The sequence below is a fragment of the Pristiophorus japonicus genome, chromosome 33 (assembly GCF_044704955.1).
Source record: "Pristiophorus japonicus isolate sPriJap1 chromosome 33, sPriJap1.hap1, whole genome shotgun sequence".
Lineage (NCBI taxonomy): Eukaryota > Metazoa > Chordata > Chondrichthyes > Pristiophoridae > Pristiophorus > Pristiophorus japonicus.
The window spans coordinates 6,000,477-6,017,646 of record NC_092009.1 but is presented as its reverse complement, the minus strand read 5'-3'; the positions used below and the strand labels follow the sequence as shown (position 1 = coordinate 6,017,646).

Sequence of the window (17,170 nt, the reverse complement as noted above, 5' to 3'; positions counted from 1 at the left end):
ATAACCTCTCGGCCACCTCGTCAATTGTGCAGTGCATTGTAAGCCATTCAATCTCCTGCTTTTTGTATCCAAACAAATATAATGTTCAAGAAAGTCTGCACAACAGCTTGCTCTGCCCGTGCATGCAAATCGACAATGATGAAAACGTGTCATGAGATTCTTTTTGCAAACAGCCTTCCTTGACTTCAGGTGAGTGACTGGAAGAGATGGTTGGTTTCTCGGCAGAATCACAACAACGAATATAAAAATTCACGCAGCGAGCGAAGTTAACCGCGACAGGACACGAGCCTGCCATCTTCTGATAACTTCACGGTGATAATCGAAGTCAGGCGTCATTTCCATTAGGCAACGCGGCCTCGGCCAACACCATCTCTAGTGTTATTGTGTATATTGCGAGCAGATTCGGGGCAACTGCAATATCAATGACTGGATTTTGGAAAAGATGAGCATCTTTCGAGTGAACGAACAGATGCACTGCGATCAGGGTGCGCACCGGCGCAGGCAAGCCCAATGTAAATTGAAACACAACAGTTTAACAATTCGGTCATTGCTGCTGAAATCATAATCTTTCTCAAACTATACAGGATGACCCGGGTTTATGAGAAAATCCGTTTCAAAGGTAAAGATTATGAACCGGAACTGACAACCAGCCCGTTTTAACAGACACAGAATGATCCGGGACTGCAAGGACATCCCTTTTATCCAGATGCAGAATGACCCTTGACTGACAGCAGTTCCCTTTTAAAAGAATAAAGTGAGATTTATATCATCCCTGAAGGCAAGTGTGCAGTGGGGCTCAGGACCACGCGGGGCAGAGACTGTTATTGAAACCACAGCTGATAGACAGGCAGGAAAGAGATAGGGACGTAAAACCAGCCCAGACTGAAATATATACTTATTTAACATTTTAAGAAAATAAATGCATTTAACTTTTATTTAAAAAAAATTGAATTTGAGTTGTTTTAAATAAATAAATAATCGATTCATAATCTATATATTTTTTGATTGAAGGAAGGCTGTGTGACTGGAAAAATTTCTTTGGAAATGAGGTGTGCAGTCAATCATTATCCAAACACTGTGAGCCCATGTTGGATGACATGCCACGAGCGAAGTTGTGGGCTACAAAGGCGATCTTTTAAAGTCGCGTGTGTCTTTCTGCTGGATCTGACAGCAGCTGCTTGTTCTGTGAAAGAGGTCAAATGTAATAGAGCCCGGTGCAGGCGGAACAGAAAAAGCATATTTCTTTTGGAAGTTCAAAATTTGGGATTACATATAACTATACACATATTTATATATGTACAAACAAAGTCAGTCAGTCAGTCATGTCTGGTCTTGTCTTATCTTGTGTTGATTTGATTTGAATTTGAAAATAAGGATGGAGGATGTCGTCATATCCCACAGCCCACATGCAAGCCCTGGCTAAAATCATTATATTTCTAACTTGTGTATTTACCCTTCTTTCAGATGTGGAGTTGCAAAATCCCACAGCAGATTCTTCTACCGTCAGAGAGTCCACGAAGGAGTGTTCAATCAAATCAGTACGGTTTCAAGTTGCATGCAATACATTTTTCTCACATGACAGTAAGATCGCACAGCACGTTTGCACACACTCTGGCTTACACAAACACACAAACAAACTAAAATTCCTGCAACTTCCAAAGGCAGTCTTTGAAATTTGAAATTGGAAATCCGGGACAGACAGCACATCACTTTTAAACAGACACAGAATGATGCGGGACTGATAGCACACCATTTTAAACAAACAGAGAATGATCTCGGATAGACAGCACATCCCCTTAAAAGGGACACGGAAATAGAATGAATAAAAACAGATAAATATGTAATACTCGACAGGTCCTGCAGATTTTGTGGTGGATGAATCCGGTTTCACGTTCTGTCGGATAATATTTCCGATATTTTAGGAAAAATTTAAAGATTACAGATTTTTTCAACAACAATTGCGCCTGGAAAAAATACGCAGCGAGAAACGTCAAATGGGAACGACTGTGATACAGTGGAACGCAGGAGTGATTAAATAATAAATGGCACAATGGAGATAGGCAAAGTTTGTGGTAATCGGGCAATAACGTAACAAAGGATGGTCCAGAGGAGGTGTTAATGGGAATATCAGAAACATTACCAGAAAATGGGAGCGGTGCTCATGATCCGATACGTTGAACATAATGTTGAGGCAAGAAGACGAGAACATGCCTACAATATAGGGTGTCACCGCCTTTTAATCAGACCAGGCAGCTTTGCCAGCCCGGATTGATTTCCTGTCCGCTTTGAATTCGGCAGCCAAGGTATTAATTCAAAAGGCAGTTTCTCTCATATTTTCAACTCTAGAGACACAGGACGCACTCATATTCAGGGCAGAGGTGGAGATTGACGCTGAATGTATGCTAATCCCAATTGAGGTGAGCTTATGCGGACAGAGAGGAAGATACACTGATCAAGTATTGGCAGGAACCAAAAAAGGGTTTAGTTTATCCAACCAGTCACAGAGCCGATTACCTCTGAGATATTTCAAATTTCCTCAGTTTGGCGGGTTTCACTTTGCTCTGGGATTTGGATGCAAAGGGAACATCGGCGCAAAATCACACGTTTTATCGTGAAATATGTCTGTTTTCTCACATGTCCAGGGGCTGTGAGAAGCGGAACTTTGAGTAAAACATGGCGGGACTCGTCCGGGATTTGGTCCGAGACCTCTCGCATTTCAAATGTGATCATTCCTAATGGAGAATCATACCCGTAGACCAACGAGCCGCCCACAGTGAAAAGCGTGGCTCTCAGATTCTGATGGTGGTGAGAAAAGATATTATGCCCATCGTGCATGTGCTGTCCCTCAGATACCTATCCAATTAATCCCCCTCGCCATTGTCCTGCAACTGTTCTCCTTTTGACGAATATATTATTAATTTGAGACATGACATGAGGAAAGTAGAGCATCCTTGTCAGTAAAAGGGGAATTTGGCGATGAGGTTAAATGTGAATGACAAACCGAGGTCAAAGCTGCAAGCCAACGATGACGAGGATGGAATCCGGACCCATGCGTGCAGAGAACAATGGATTAGCAGTCCATCGCCTTTACCTCTCGGCCACCTCGTCACTTGTGCAGCGCGTCGTCAGCTATTCAATCTCCTGCTTTTAGTATCCTAACAAAAATAATGTGCAAGAAAGCCCACTTCACAGCTTGCTCTGCCCGTGCATGCAAATCGACAATGATGAAAACGTGTCATGAGATTCTTTCAGCAAACAGCCTTCCTTTCCTTCAGGTGAGCGACTTTTCTCGGTGGAATCACAACAAAGTATATAAAAATTCACGCAGCAAGCTAAGTTGACCGCGGCAGGACTCGAGCCTACAATCTTCTGATAACTTCACCGTTATAATCGAAGTCAGACGCCTTATCCATTAGGCCACGCGGTCTCGGCCAACACCATCCATTGTGTTATTGTGTATATTGCGAGCAGACTCGGGGCAACTGCAATATCAAGGACTGGATTTATTAAAGATGAGCATATTTCGAGTGAATGAGCAGATGCACGGCGATCTGGGTGCGCACCGGTGCAGGCAAGCCCAATGTAAATTGAAACACAACAGTTTAACATTTCGGTCATTGCAGCTGAAATCATACTCCTTCTCAAACTATACAGGATGACCCTGGTTTATGAGAAAATCCGTTTCAAAGGGAAAGATTATGAACTGGAACTGACAACCAGCCCGTTTAAACAGACACAGAATGATCCGGGACTGCAAGGACATCGCTAGAAAACCCAGTTGCAGAATGACACTTGACTGACAACATTTCTCTTTCAAAAGAATAAAGTGAGATTTTTATCATCCCTGAAGGCAATTGTGTATTGGGCCTCAGGACCACGCGGGGCAGAGACTGTTATTGAAGCCACAGGCAGGAAGGAGGGAGGGACGTAAAACCAGCCCAGACTGAAATATATATATATTACACATTTTAAGAAAATAAATGCATTTAAATTTTATTTAAAAAAATTGAATTTGAGTTGTTTTAAATAAATAAATAATTGATTCATAATCTATATATTTTTTGAGTGAAGGAAGGCTGTGTGACTTGAAAAATTTCATTGGAAATGAGGTGTGCAGTCAATCATTACCCAAACACTGTGAGCCCATGTTGGAAGACAAGCCACGAGCGAAGTTGTGGGCGACAATGGCGATCTTTTAAAGTCGCGTGTATCTTTCTGCTGAATCTGTCAGCAGCTGCTTGTGCTATGAAAGGGGTCAAATATAACAGAGCCTGGTGCAGGCAGAACAGAAAAAGCATATTTCTTTTGTAAGTTCAAAATTTGGGATTACATATAAGTATACACATATTTATACATGTGTAAACAAAGTCAGTCAGTCAGTCATGTCTTGTCTTATATTGTGTTGATTTGATTTGAATTTGAAAATTAGGATGGAGGATGTCGTCATATCACACAGCCCACACGCAAGCCCTGGCTAAAATCGCTATATATCTAACTTGTGTATTGACCCTTCTTTCAGATGTGGAACAGCAAAATCTCACAGCAGATTCTTCTACCGTCAGAGAGTCCATGAAGGAGTGTTCAATCAAATCTTTGGTTTCAAGTTGCATGCAATGCATTTTTTTCACATGAGAGTAAAATCGCACAGCACGTTTGCACACACTCTGGCTTACACAAACACACAAACAATCTAAAATTCCAGCACACTCCAAAGGCAGTCTTTGAAATTTGAAATTGGAAATCCGGGATAGACAGCACATCCCTTTTAAACAGACACAGAATGATGCGGGACTGATAGCATACCATTTTAAACAAACAGAGAAGGATCTCGTACAGACAGCACATCCCCTTAAAAGGGAGACGGAAATAGAATGAATAAATACATAAAAATATGTACTACTCGACTGGTCGTGCAGATTTTGTGGAGGATGAATCCGGTTTAACGTTCTGTCGGATAACCATTCCGATATTTTAGGAAAAAGTTAAAGATTACAGATTTTTTCAACAAAAATAGCACCTGGAACAAATACGCAGCGAGAAAGGTCAAATGGGAACGTCTGTGATACAGTGGAACGCAGGAGTGATGAAATACTAAATGGGACAATGGAGAAAGGCAAAGTGGGTGGTAATTGCGCAATAACGTAACAAAGGATGATCCAGAGGAGGTGTTCGTGGGAATAGCACATCCATTATCAGACAATCGGAGCGGTGCTTATGATCCGATACGTTGAAACCAATGTTGAGGCCATGAGACGAGAACATGCCAACAATACAGGGTGCCACGTCCTTTTAATCAGACCAGGCAGCTTTGTCAGCCCGGATTGATTTCCTGTCCGCTTTGAATTCGGAAGCCAAGGGACTAATTCAAAAGACAGCTCATATTTTCAGCTCCAGAGAAACAGGACGCACTCATATTCAGGGCAGAGGTGGAGATTGACGCTGAATGTATGCTTATTCCAATTGAGGTGAGCTTATGCGTACAGAGAGGAAGATATACTGATCAAGTATTGGCCGGAACCAAGCAAGGGTTTAGGTTATCCAAAGAGTCACAGAGCCGAGTACCTCTGAGATATTTTAACTTTACTCAGTTTGGCGGGTTTCACTTTGCTCTGGGATTTGGATGCGAAGGGACCAACGGCGCAAAATCACACGTTTTAACGTGAATATGTCTGTTTTCTCACATGTCGAGTGGCTGTGAGAAGCGGAACTTTGAGTCCGGGATTTGACCCGAGACCTCTCACATTTCAAATGTGAACATTCCGAAGCGAGAATCATAACCATAAACCAACGAGCCGCCGTCAGTGGAAAGCGCAGCTCTCAGATTCTGATGGTGGTGAGAAACGATATCAGGCCCATCGTGCTTGTGCTGTCCCTCAGAAACCTATCTAATTTGTCCCCCTCGCCATTGTCCTGCAACTGTTCTCCTTTTGACGAATATATTATCAATTTGAGACATGACATGAGGAAAGTACTGCATCCTTGTAAGTAAAGGGGGAATTTGGCGATGAGGTTAAAGTGAATGATAAAACGGGGTCAAAGCTGTCAGCCAATGATGACGAGAATGTGTTGCGAACCCATGCGTGTGGAGCACAATGTATTAGCAATGCATCGCATTAACCTCTCGGCCACCTCGTCACTTGTGCAGCGCATTGTCAGCCATTCAATCTCGTGCTTTTTGTATCCAAACAAAAATAATGAGCAAGAAAGTCCACTTCACAGCTTGCTCTGCCCGTGCATGCAAATCGACAATAATGAAAACTTGCCATGAGATTCTATCAGCAAACAGCCTTCCTTTACTTCAGGTGACTGACTGGAAGAGATTGTTGGTTTCTCGGCAGAATCACAACAAATAATATAAAAATTCACGCAGCGAGCTCAGTTGACCGCGGCAGGACTCGAACTTGCAATCTTCTGATAACTCAAATTCCTCTTATTGCACGATTACCACCCACTTTGCCTTTCTCCATTGTGCCATTTATTATTTAATCACTCCTGCGTTCCACTGTATCACAGACGTTCCCATTTGACCTTTCTCGCTGCGTATTTTTTCCAGGCGCTATTTTTGTTGAAAAAATCTGTAATCTTTAAATTTTTCCTAAAATATCGGAATGATTATCCGACAGAACGTGAAACCGGATTCTTCCTCCACAAATTCTGCACGACCTGCCGAGTTTTACAAATTTATCTATTTTTACTCATTCTATTTCCGTGTCCCTTTTAAGGGGATGTGCTGTCTTTCCGAGATCATTCTCTGTCTCTTTAAAATGGTGTGCAATCGGACCCGCATCATTCTATGTCTGTTTAAAAGCGATGTGCTGTCTCTCCCAGATTTCCAAATTCAAATTTCAAAACCTGCCTTTGGAGGTTAAGGAATTTGAGTTTGTTTGTGTTTTTGTGTAAGCTAGAGTGTGTGCAAACGTGCTGTGCGATCTTCCTGTCATGTGAGAAAAACGCATTACATGCAACTTGAAACCGTACTGATTTGAGTGAACACTCCTTCGTGGACTCTCTGACGGTAGAAGAATCTGCTGTGGGATTTTGCTGTTCCACATCTGAAAGAAGGGAAAATACACAAGTTAGAAATATAGCGATTTTAGGCAGGACTTGGGTGTGGGCTGTGTGACATGATGACATCCTCCATCCTTATTTTCAAATTCAAATCAAATCAAACCAAGTCAAGACATGACTGACTGACTGACTTTGTTTATACATGTACATATATATATGTGTATATTTATATATAATCCCAAATTTTTAACTTCCAAAATAAATATGCTTTTTCTGTTCTGCCTGCGGTGGCCTCTATTACATTTGACCTCTTTCACAGCACAAGCAGCTGCTGTCAGATCCAGCAGAAAGTCACACGCGACTTTAAAAGATCGCCCTTGTAGACCACATCTTCCCTCATGGCTTGTCTTCCCCCATGGGCTTACTGTGTTTGGGTATTTATTGACTGCACCCCTCATTTCCAATTGAATTCTTCTAGTCACACAGCCTTCGTTCAATCAAAAATACATAGATTATGAATTATTTATTTATTTATTTAAAACAACTCAAATTACATTTTTATTAAAATACAATTTAAATGCATTTATTTTCTTAAAATGTTAAATATTAATATATTTCAGACTGGGCTCGTTTTACGTCCCTCCCTCCCTCCTTCCTGCCTGTCTATCACCTGTGGCTTCAATAACAGTCTCTGCCCCGCGTGGTCCTGAGACCCACTGCACAATTGCCTTCCGGGATGATCGAAATCTCACTTTTTTCTTGAAAAAAAGGGAACTGCTGTCAGTCAAGGGTTATTCTGCATCTGGGTAAAACGGATTTTCTCATAAACTCGGGTCATCCTGTGTAGTTTGAGAAGGAATATGATTTCAGATGCAATGACCGAATTGATAAACTGCTGTGTTCCAATTTCCATTGGGCTTGCCTGCGCCGGTGCGCACCCAGATCGCAGTGCACCTGTTCATTCACTCGAAATATGCTCATCTTTTCCTAAATTCACTCCTTGATATTGCAGTTGCCCCGAATTTGATCGCAATATATACAACAACACAATGGATGGTGCTGGCATCGGCCGCGTGGCCTAATGGATAAGGCGTCTGACTTCGATGACAGCCGCAAAGTTATCAGAAGATTGCAAGTTCGAGTCCTGCTGCAGTTAACTTAGCTCGCTACGTGAAATTTTATATTCTTTGTTGTGATTCTGCCGAGAAACCAACCATCTCTTCCAGTCACTCACCTGAAGTCAAGGAAGGCTGTTTGCTGAAAGAATTTCATGGCAAGTTTTCATCATTGTCGATCTGCATGCACGGGCTGAGCAAGCTGTGAAGTGAACTTTCTTGCACGTGATTTCTGTTTGGATACAAAAAGCTGGAGATTGAAAGGCTGACGATGTGTCAAAGCAGAGACAAGGTGGCCGAGAGGTGAAGGCGATTGACTGCTAATCTACTGTGCTTTGCACGCATGGGTTCGAATCCCATCCGCGTCGTCGTTGGCTTCCAGCTTGACCACGTTTTGATATTCACATTTAACCTCATCGTCAAATTCCCCTTTGATTTACATGGATGCTGTACTTTCCTCATGTCATGTCTCAAATTAATAATATATTCGTCAAAAGGAGACAGTTGCAGGACAATGGCGAGCGGCACGAATTCGACAGCTATCTGAGAGACTGCACATGCACGATGGGCCATAATATCATTTCTCACCACCGTTAGAATCTGAGAGGTGCAATTTTCACTTTCGGCGGCTCGTTGGTCGAGGAGTGTGATTCTCGCTTCGGAATGATCATATTTGAAATGCGAGAGGTCACGGGCCAAATCCCGGCCGAGCCCCACCATGTTTTACTCAAATTTCCGCTTCTAACAGCCGCTCGACATGTGAGAAACAGACATATTTCACGTTAAAACGTGTGATTTTACGTCGATGTTCCATAAGCATCCAAATCCCAGAGCAAAGTGAAACCCGCCAAAGTGAGTAAAGTTAAAATATCTCAGAGGTACTCGGCTCTGTGACTCGTTGGATAACCTAAACTCTTGTTTGGTTCCGACAAGACTTGATCAGTATATCTTCCTGTCTGTCCGCATAAGTTCACCTCAATTGGGATAAGCATACATTCAGCGTCAATCTCCACCTCTGCCCTGAATATCAGTGCGTCCTGTTTCTCTAGAGCTGAAAAGATGAGAGAAGCTGCCTTTTGAATTCTTCCCTTGGCTGCCGAATTCAAAGCGGACAGGAAATCAATTCGGGCTGGCAAAGCTGCCTGGTCTGATTAAAAGGCGGTGACACCCTGTATTGTAGGCATGTTGTCGTCTTCTGGCCTCAACATTATTTTCAACGTATCGGATGATAAGCACCGCTCCCATTGTCTGGTAATGGTTCTGCTGTTCCCACTAACACCTCCTCTGGACCATCCTTTGTTACGTTATTGCCCGAGTGCCACCCACTTTGACTTTCTCCATTGTGCCATTTATTATTTAATCACTCCTGCGTTCCACTGTATCACAGACGTTCCCATTTGACCTTTCTCGCTGCGTATTTTCTCCAGGCGCTATTTTTGTTGAAAAAATCTGTAATTTTTAACTTTTTCCTAAAATATCGGAATGATTATCCGACAGAACGTGAAATCGGATTCTTCCTCCACAAAATCTGCACGACCTGCCAAGTTTTACATATTTATCTGTTTTTATTCATTCTATTTCCGTGTCCCTTTTAAGGGGGTGTGCTGTCTGTCCGAGATCATTCTCTGTCTCATTAAAATGGTGTGCTATCAGACCCTCATCATTCTGTGTCTGTTTAAAAGGGATGTGCTGTCTGTCCCGGATTTCCAATTTCAAATTTCAAAACCTGCCTTTGGAGGTTAAGGAATTTGAGTTTGTTTGTGTGTTTGTGTAAGCTAGAGTGTGTGCAAACGTGCTGTGCGATCTTCCTGTCATGTGAGAAAAACGCATTACATGCAACTTGAAACCGTACTGATTTGAGTGAACACTCCTTCGTGGACTCTCTGACGGTAGAAGAATCTGCTGTGGGATTTTGCTGTTCCACATCTGAAAGAAGGGAAAATACACAAGTTAGAAATATAGTGATTTTAGGCAGGACTTGGGTGTGGACTGTGTGACATGATGACATCCTCCATCCTTATTTTCAAATTCAAATCAAATCAAACCAAGACAAGACATGACTGACTGACTGACTTTGTTTATACATGTACATATATATATGTGTATATTTATATATAATCCCAAATTTATAACTTCCAAAATAAATATGCTTTTTCTGTTCTGCCTCTATTACATTTGACCTCTTTCACAGCACAAGCAGCTGCTGTCAGATCCAGCAGAAAGTCACACGCGACTTTAAAAGATCGCCCTTGTAGCCCACGTCTTCCCTCATGGCTTGTCTTCCACCATGGGCTTACTGTGTTTGGGTATTTATTGACTGCACCCCTCATTTCCAATTGAATTCTTCTCGTCACACAGCCTTCGTTCAATCAAAAATACATAGATTATGAATTATTTATTTATTTATTTAAAACAACTCAATTCAAATTTTTTTTTAATACAATTTAAATGCATTTATTTTCTAAAAATGTTAAATATTAATATATTTCAGACTGGGCTGGTTTTACGTCCCTCCCTCCTTCCTGCCTGTCTATCACCTTCAATAACAGTCTCTGCCCCGCGTATTCCTGAGCCCCACTGCCCAATTGCCTTCCGGGATGATCGAAATCTCACTTTATTCTTGAAAAAAAAGGAACTGCTGTAAGTCAAGGGTTATTCTGCATCTGGGTAAAATGGATGTCATTGCAGTCCCGGATCATTCTATGTCTGTTTAAATGGGTTGGTTGTCAGTTCCGGTTCAAAATCTTTCCCGTTAAAAGGGATTTTCTCATAAACTCGGCTCATCCTGTATAGTTTGAGAAGGAGTATGATTTCAGATGCAATGAACGAATTGATAAACTGCTGTGTTCCAATTTACATTGGGCTTGCCTGTGCCGGTGCGCACCCAGGTCGCAGTGCATCTGTTCATTCACTCGAAATATGCTCATCTTTTCCTAACTCCACTCCTTGATATTGCAGTTGCCCCGAATTTGCTCGCAATATACACAACAATACAAGGGCTTGCATTGGCAACGGCCGCGTGGCCTAATGGATAAGGCGTCTGACTTCGATTACAACCGCAAAAATATTAGACGATTGCAGGTTCGAGTCCTGCTGCGGTCAACTTAGCTCGCAATGTGAAATTCTGTATTCTTTGTTTTGATTCGGCAGAGAAACCAACCATCGCTTCCAGTCACTCACCTGACGTCAAGAAAGGCTGTTTGCTTGAAGAATCTCATGCCAAGTTTTCATCATTGTCGATCTGCATGCACGGGCAGAGCAAGCTGTGAAGTGAACTTTCTTGCACGTGATTTCTGTTTGGATACAAAAAGCAGGAGATTGAATGGCTGACGATGTGTTAAAGCAGAGACGATGTGGCCGAGAGTTTAAGGCGATGGACTGCTCATCTGTTGTGCTCTGCACGCATGGGTGCAAATCCCATCCTTGTCGGCGTTGGCTTACAGCTTGGCCACGTATTGACATTCATATTTAACCTCATCGACAAATTCCCCTTTTACTTACAGGGATGCTGTACTTTCCTCATGTCATGTGTCAAATTAATAATATATTCGTCAAAAGGAGAACAGTTGCAGTACAATGGCGAGCGGCACTAATTAGTTAGTTATCTGAGTGACAGCACATGCACGATGGGCCATAATATCATTTCTCACCACCGTCAGAATCTGAGAGCTGCGCTTTTCACTGTCGGCGGCTCGTTGGTCCACGGTTCTGATTCTCGCTTCGGAATGATCACATTTGAAATGCGAGAGGTCACGGGCCAAATCCAGGACGAGCCCCGCCATGTTTTACTCAAATTTCCGCTTCTAACAGTCGCTCGACATGTGAGAAAACAGACGTATTTCACGTTAAAACGTGTGATTTTACGCCGATGTTCCATAAGCATCCAAATCCCAGAGCAAAGTGAAACCCGCCACACTGAGTAAAGTAAAATATCTCAGAGGTACTCGGCTCTGTGACTCGTTGGATAACGTAAACCCTTCTTTGGTTCCTGCCAATACTTGATCAGTATATCTTGCTGTCTGTACGCATAAGCTCACCTCAATTGGGATTAGCTTACATTCAGCTTCAATCTCCACCTCTGCCCTGAATATGAGTGCGTCCTGTTTCTCTAGAGCTGAAAAGATGTGAGAAGCTGCCTTTTGAATTAGTCACTTGGCTGCCGAATTCAAAGCGGACAGGAAATCTACTCGGGCTGGCAAAGCTGCCTGGTGTGATTAAAAGGCGGTGACACCCTATATTGTCTGGTAATGATTCTGCTATTCCCACTTACACCTCCTCTGGACCATCCTTTGTTACGTTATTGGCCGATTACCACCCACTTTGCCTTTATCCATTGTGCCATTTATTATTTAATCACTCCTGCGTTCCACTGTATCACAGACGTTCCCATTTGACATTTCTCGCTGCGTATTTTTTCCAGGCGCTATTTTTGTTGAAAACCTCTGTTATCTTTAAATTTTTCCTGAAATATCGGAATGATTATCCGACAGAACGTGAAACCGGATTCTTCCTCCACAAAATCTGCACGACCTGCCGAGCTTTACATATTGATCTGTTTTTATTCATTGTGTTTCCGTGTCCCTTTTAAATGGATGTGCTGTCTGTCCGAGATCATTCTCTGTCTCTTTAAAATGGTGTGCTATCAGTCTTGCATTATTCTGTGTCTGTTTAAAAGGGATGTGCTGTCGATCCCTAATTTCCAATTTCAAATTTCAAAACCTGCCTGTGGAGGGTGCAGGAATTTTATTTTGTTTGTGGGTTTGTGTAAGCCAGAGTGTGTGCAAACGTGCTGTGCGATCTTACTGTCATGTGAGAAAAATGCATTACATGCAACTTGAAACCGTACTGATTTGATTGAACACTCCTTCGTGGACTCTCTGACGGTAGACGAATCTGCTGTGGGATTTTGCTATTCCACATCTGAAAGAAGGGAACATACACAAGTTAGAAATATAGAGATTTTAGCCAGGGCTTGCGTGTGGGCTGTGTGATATGATGATATCCTCCATCCTTATTTTCAAATTCAAATCAAATTAAACCAAGACAAGACAAGACAAGACAAGACTGACTGATTGACTTTGTTTATAAATGTATAAATATGTATATTTTTATATGTAATCCCAAATTTTGAAATTCCAAAATAAATATGCTTTTTCTGTTCCGCCTGCAACGGGCTCTATTACATTTGACCTCTTTCACAGCACAAGCATCAGCTGTCAGATCCAGCAGAAAGACACATGCGACTTTAAAAGATCGCCTTTGTAGCCCACATCTTCCCTCGTGACTTGTCGTCCACCATGGGCTTACTGTGTTTGGGTAATGATTGACTGCACACCTCATTTCCAATGAAATTCTTCCAGTCACACAGCCTTCCTTTAATCAAAAAATATATAGATTATGAATCAATTATTTATTTATTTAAAACAACTCAAATTCAATTTTTTTAAAATAAAATTTAAATGCATTTATTTTCTTAAAATGTTAAATATATATACATATTTCAATCTGGGCTGGTTTAACGTCCCTCCATCCTTCCTGCCTGTGGCTTCAATAACCGTATCTGCCCCGCGTGGTCCTGAGGCCCAATACACAATTGCCTTCAGGGATGATAGAAATCTCACTTTATTCTTTTAAAAGAGAACTGCTGTCAGTCAAGGGTCATTCTGCAACTGGGTAAAAGCGATGTCCTTGCAGTCCCGGATCATTCTGTGTCATTTTAAAAGGGCTGGTTGTCAGTTCCGGTTCATAATCTTTCCCTTTGAAACGGATTTTCTCATAAAACCGGGTCATCCTGTATAGTTTGAGAAGGAGTATGATTTCAGCTGCAATGACAGAATTGTTAAACTGTTGTGTTTCAATTTACATTGGGCTTGCCTGCGCCGGTGCGCACCCAGATATCCGTTCATCTGTTCATTCACTCGAAATATGCTCATCTTTTCCTAAATCCAGTCCTTGATATTGCAGTTGCCCCGAATCTGCTCGCAATATGTACAATAACACAATTTATGGTGTTGGTAGCGTCCGCGTGGCCTAATGGATAGGGCGTCTGACTTCGATTGTAACCGCAAAGTAATCAGAAAATTGCAGGTTAGCGTCCTGCCGCGGTCAACTTAACTTGCTTCTGTGAAATTTTACATTCTTTGTTGTGTTCCTTCCTGGTTGCGGCTTCCATAACCGTCTCTGCCCCGCGTGGTCCAGAGGCCCAATGCACAATTGCCTTCAGGGATGAGAGAAATCTCACTTTAATCTTTTAAAAAAGAACTGCTGTCAGTTAAGGGTCATTCTGCATCTGAGCAAAAAGGGATGTCCTTGCAGTCCCCGATCATTCTGTTTCTGTTTAAATCGGCAGGATGTCAGATCCGGTTCAGCACATGGGATTGAGAACTGGTTGTCAGACAGGAAGCAAAGAGTAGGAGTAAATGGGTAATTTTCAGAATGACAGGCAGTGACTAGTGGGGTACCGCAAGGTTCTGTGCTGCGGCCCCAGCTGTTTACATTGTACATTAATGATTTAGACGAGGGGATTAAATGTAGTATCTCCAAATTTGCGGATGACACTAAGTTGGGTGGCAGTGTGAGCTGCAAGGCGGATGCAATGAGGCTGCAGAGTGACTTGGATAGGTTAGGTGAGTGGGCAAATGAATGGCAGATGAAGTATAATGTGGATAAATGTGTGGTTATTCACTTTGGTGGTAAAAAGAGAGAGACAGACTATTATCTGAATGGTGACAGATTAGGAAAAGGGAAGGTGCAACGGGACCTGGGTGTCATGGTCCATCAGTAATTGAAGTTTGGCATGCAGGTACAGCAGACAGTTAACAAAGCAAATGGCATGTTGGCCATCATAGCGGGGGGATTTGAGTACAGGGGCAGGGAGGTGTTGCTACAGTTGTACAGGGCCTTGGTGAGGCCACAGCTGGATTATTGTGTACAGTTTTGGTCTCCTAACTTGAGGAAGGACATTCTTGCTATTGAGAGTGTGCAGCGAAGATTCACCAGACTTATTCCCGGAATGGTGGGACTGACCTATCAAGAAAGACTGGATCAACTGGGATTGTATTCACTGGAGTTCAGAAGAATGAGAGGGGACCTCATAGAAACGTTTAAAATTCGGACGGGTTTAGACAGGTTAGATGCAGGAAGAATGTTCCCAATGTTGGGGAAGTCCAGAACCAGGGGTCACAGTCAAAGGATAAGGGGTAAGCCATTTAGGACCGCGATGAGGAGAAACTTCTTCACCCAGAGAATGGTGAACCTGTGGAATTCTCTACCACAGAAAGTAGTTGAGGCCAATTCACTAAATATATTCAAAAGGTAGTTAGATGAAGTCCTTACTACTCGGGGGAATCAAGGGGTATGGCGAGAAAGCTGGAAGGGGGTACTGAAGTTTCATGTTCAGCCATGAACTCATTGAATGGCGGTGCAGGCTAAAAGGGCTGAATGGCCTGCTCCTGCACCTATTTTCTATGTTTCTATGTTTCTATAATCTTTCCCTTTGCAACGGATTTTCTCATAAACCCGGGTCATGTAGTTTGAGAAGGAGTATGATTTCAGCTGCAATTTACATTGGGGTTGCCTGCGCCGGTGCGCACCCAGATCGCCGTGCATATGTTCATTCACTCGAAATATGCTCATCTTTTCCTAAATCCAGTCCTTGATATTGCAGTTGCATCGAATCTGCGCCCAATATGTACAATAACACAATGGATGGCGTTCGCAGAAGCCGCGTGGCCTAATGGATAAGGCGTATGACTTCGATTATAACTGCGAAGTTATCAGAAGATTGCAGGTTCGAGTCCTGCCGCGGTCAACTTAGCTTGCTGCGTAAACTTTTACATTCTTTGTTGTGATTCTGCAGAGAAACCAACCATCTCTTCCAGTCATTCACCTGAAGTCAAGGAAGGCTGTTTGCTTAAAGAATCTCTCACGACACGTTTTCATCATTGTCGATCTGCATGCACGGGCAGAGCAAGCTGTGAAGTGTACTTTCTTGTACGTTATTTTTGTTTGCATACAAAAAGCAGGAGTTTGATACGCTGATGATGTGTTAAAGAAGAGATGAGGTGGCAGAGAGATTAATGCGATGGACTGCTAATGGGCTCTGCGCAATGGGTTCGAATCCCATTCTTGTTGTCATTGTCTCACAGCTTTGACCTTCCTGGTCGTTTTGTCATTCACATTTAACCTCATCGCCAAATTCCCCCTTTACTTGCAAGGATGCTGCGCTTTGCTCATGTCATGTCTCAAATTAATAATATATTCGTCAAAAGGATAACATTTGTAGGACGATGGAGAGGGGGACGAATAAGATCGTTCTCTGAGGGACAGCACAAGCACGATGGGCCTAATATCTTTTCTCACTACCGTCAGAATCTGAGAGCTCCACTCCTTACTGTCGGTCGCTCGTTAGTCTAGTGTTATGGTTTTTGCTTAGGTATGATCACATTTGATAAGTGAGAGGTTCGTGGACGAGCCCCACCATTTGTTACTCAAAGTTCCATTTCTCACAGCCGGTCGACATGTGAGAAAACAGACATATTTCACATTAAAATGTGTGATTTTGCGCCGATGTTCCCACAGCGTCCAAATCCCAGAGCAAAGATTTAATCCCCTTCCCACTGAATAATGCGGACAGACATGGTCACCTTGGTAACGGAATGGTCATTCTGTCATCACTTTCTAAACAATAGCACACAATACAATGGGTCATCAATAAATGGTAACTGAATTGAACACTCTGCAATTAATTTGTAAATAATAGGAAATAAAATGCTGGATAATAGCTGGTGCAGAATGTAGCTTATCTCTCGCAAAGATTATGAATGATGTGTTTTATTTACACACACACAAACGCACATAGCAACGACTCTGTGTGCATTTTTTTCAGTTGTTCTACTTAACCTGATGCAATTTATTTCTTACGATTTTAGGAACCTGCGGGAAGCCATTCGGCGGTGTTTGCTGTTTCAGTATCTCAAGAGGTTGCGCGCGGTTGCTCCTCCAACTGCCCGGGGGAATGGCGAAGCTATTTAAAGGGATAAGGACTG

The 17,170-nt window shown here is 42.5% G+C and overlaps 4 non-coding genes across 4 annotated transcripts; 2 read left to right on the top strand and 2 right to left on the bottom strand.

Moving 5' to 3' along the window:
• Nucleotides 1-3,026: 3,026 nt before the first annotated feature.
• Nucleotides 3,027-3,108, bottom strand: trnas-gcu (transfer RNA serine (anticodon GCU)). Its single transcript has one exon. It is a non-coding gene; the product is annotated as a tRNA-Ser (tRNA).
• A 230-nt stretch (nucleotides 3,109-3,338) lies between these two features.
• trnar-ucg (transfer RNA arginine (anticodon UCG)) lies at nucleotides 3,339-3,427 on the bottom strand. The gene is given in 2 exon segments: nucleotides 3,339-3,374; nucleotides 3,391-3,427. It is a non-coding gene; the product is annotated as a tRNA-Arg (tRNA).
• Nucleotides 3,428-8,409: 4,982 nt separating this feature from the next.
• trnas-gcu (transfer RNA serine (anticodon GCU)) lies at nucleotides 8,410-8,491 on the top strand. Its single transcript has one exon. It is a non-coding gene; the product is annotated as a tRNA-Ser (tRNA).
• A 2,645-nt stretch (nucleotides 8,492-11,136) lies between these two features.
• Nucleotides 11,137-11,225, top strand: trnar-ucg (transfer RNA arginine (anticodon UCG)). The gene is given in 2 exon segments: nucleotides 11,137-11,173; nucleotides 11,190-11,225. It is a non-coding gene; the product is annotated as a tRNA-Arg (tRNA).
• The last annotated feature ends 5,945 nt before the right edge of the window (nucleotides 11,226-17,170 follow it).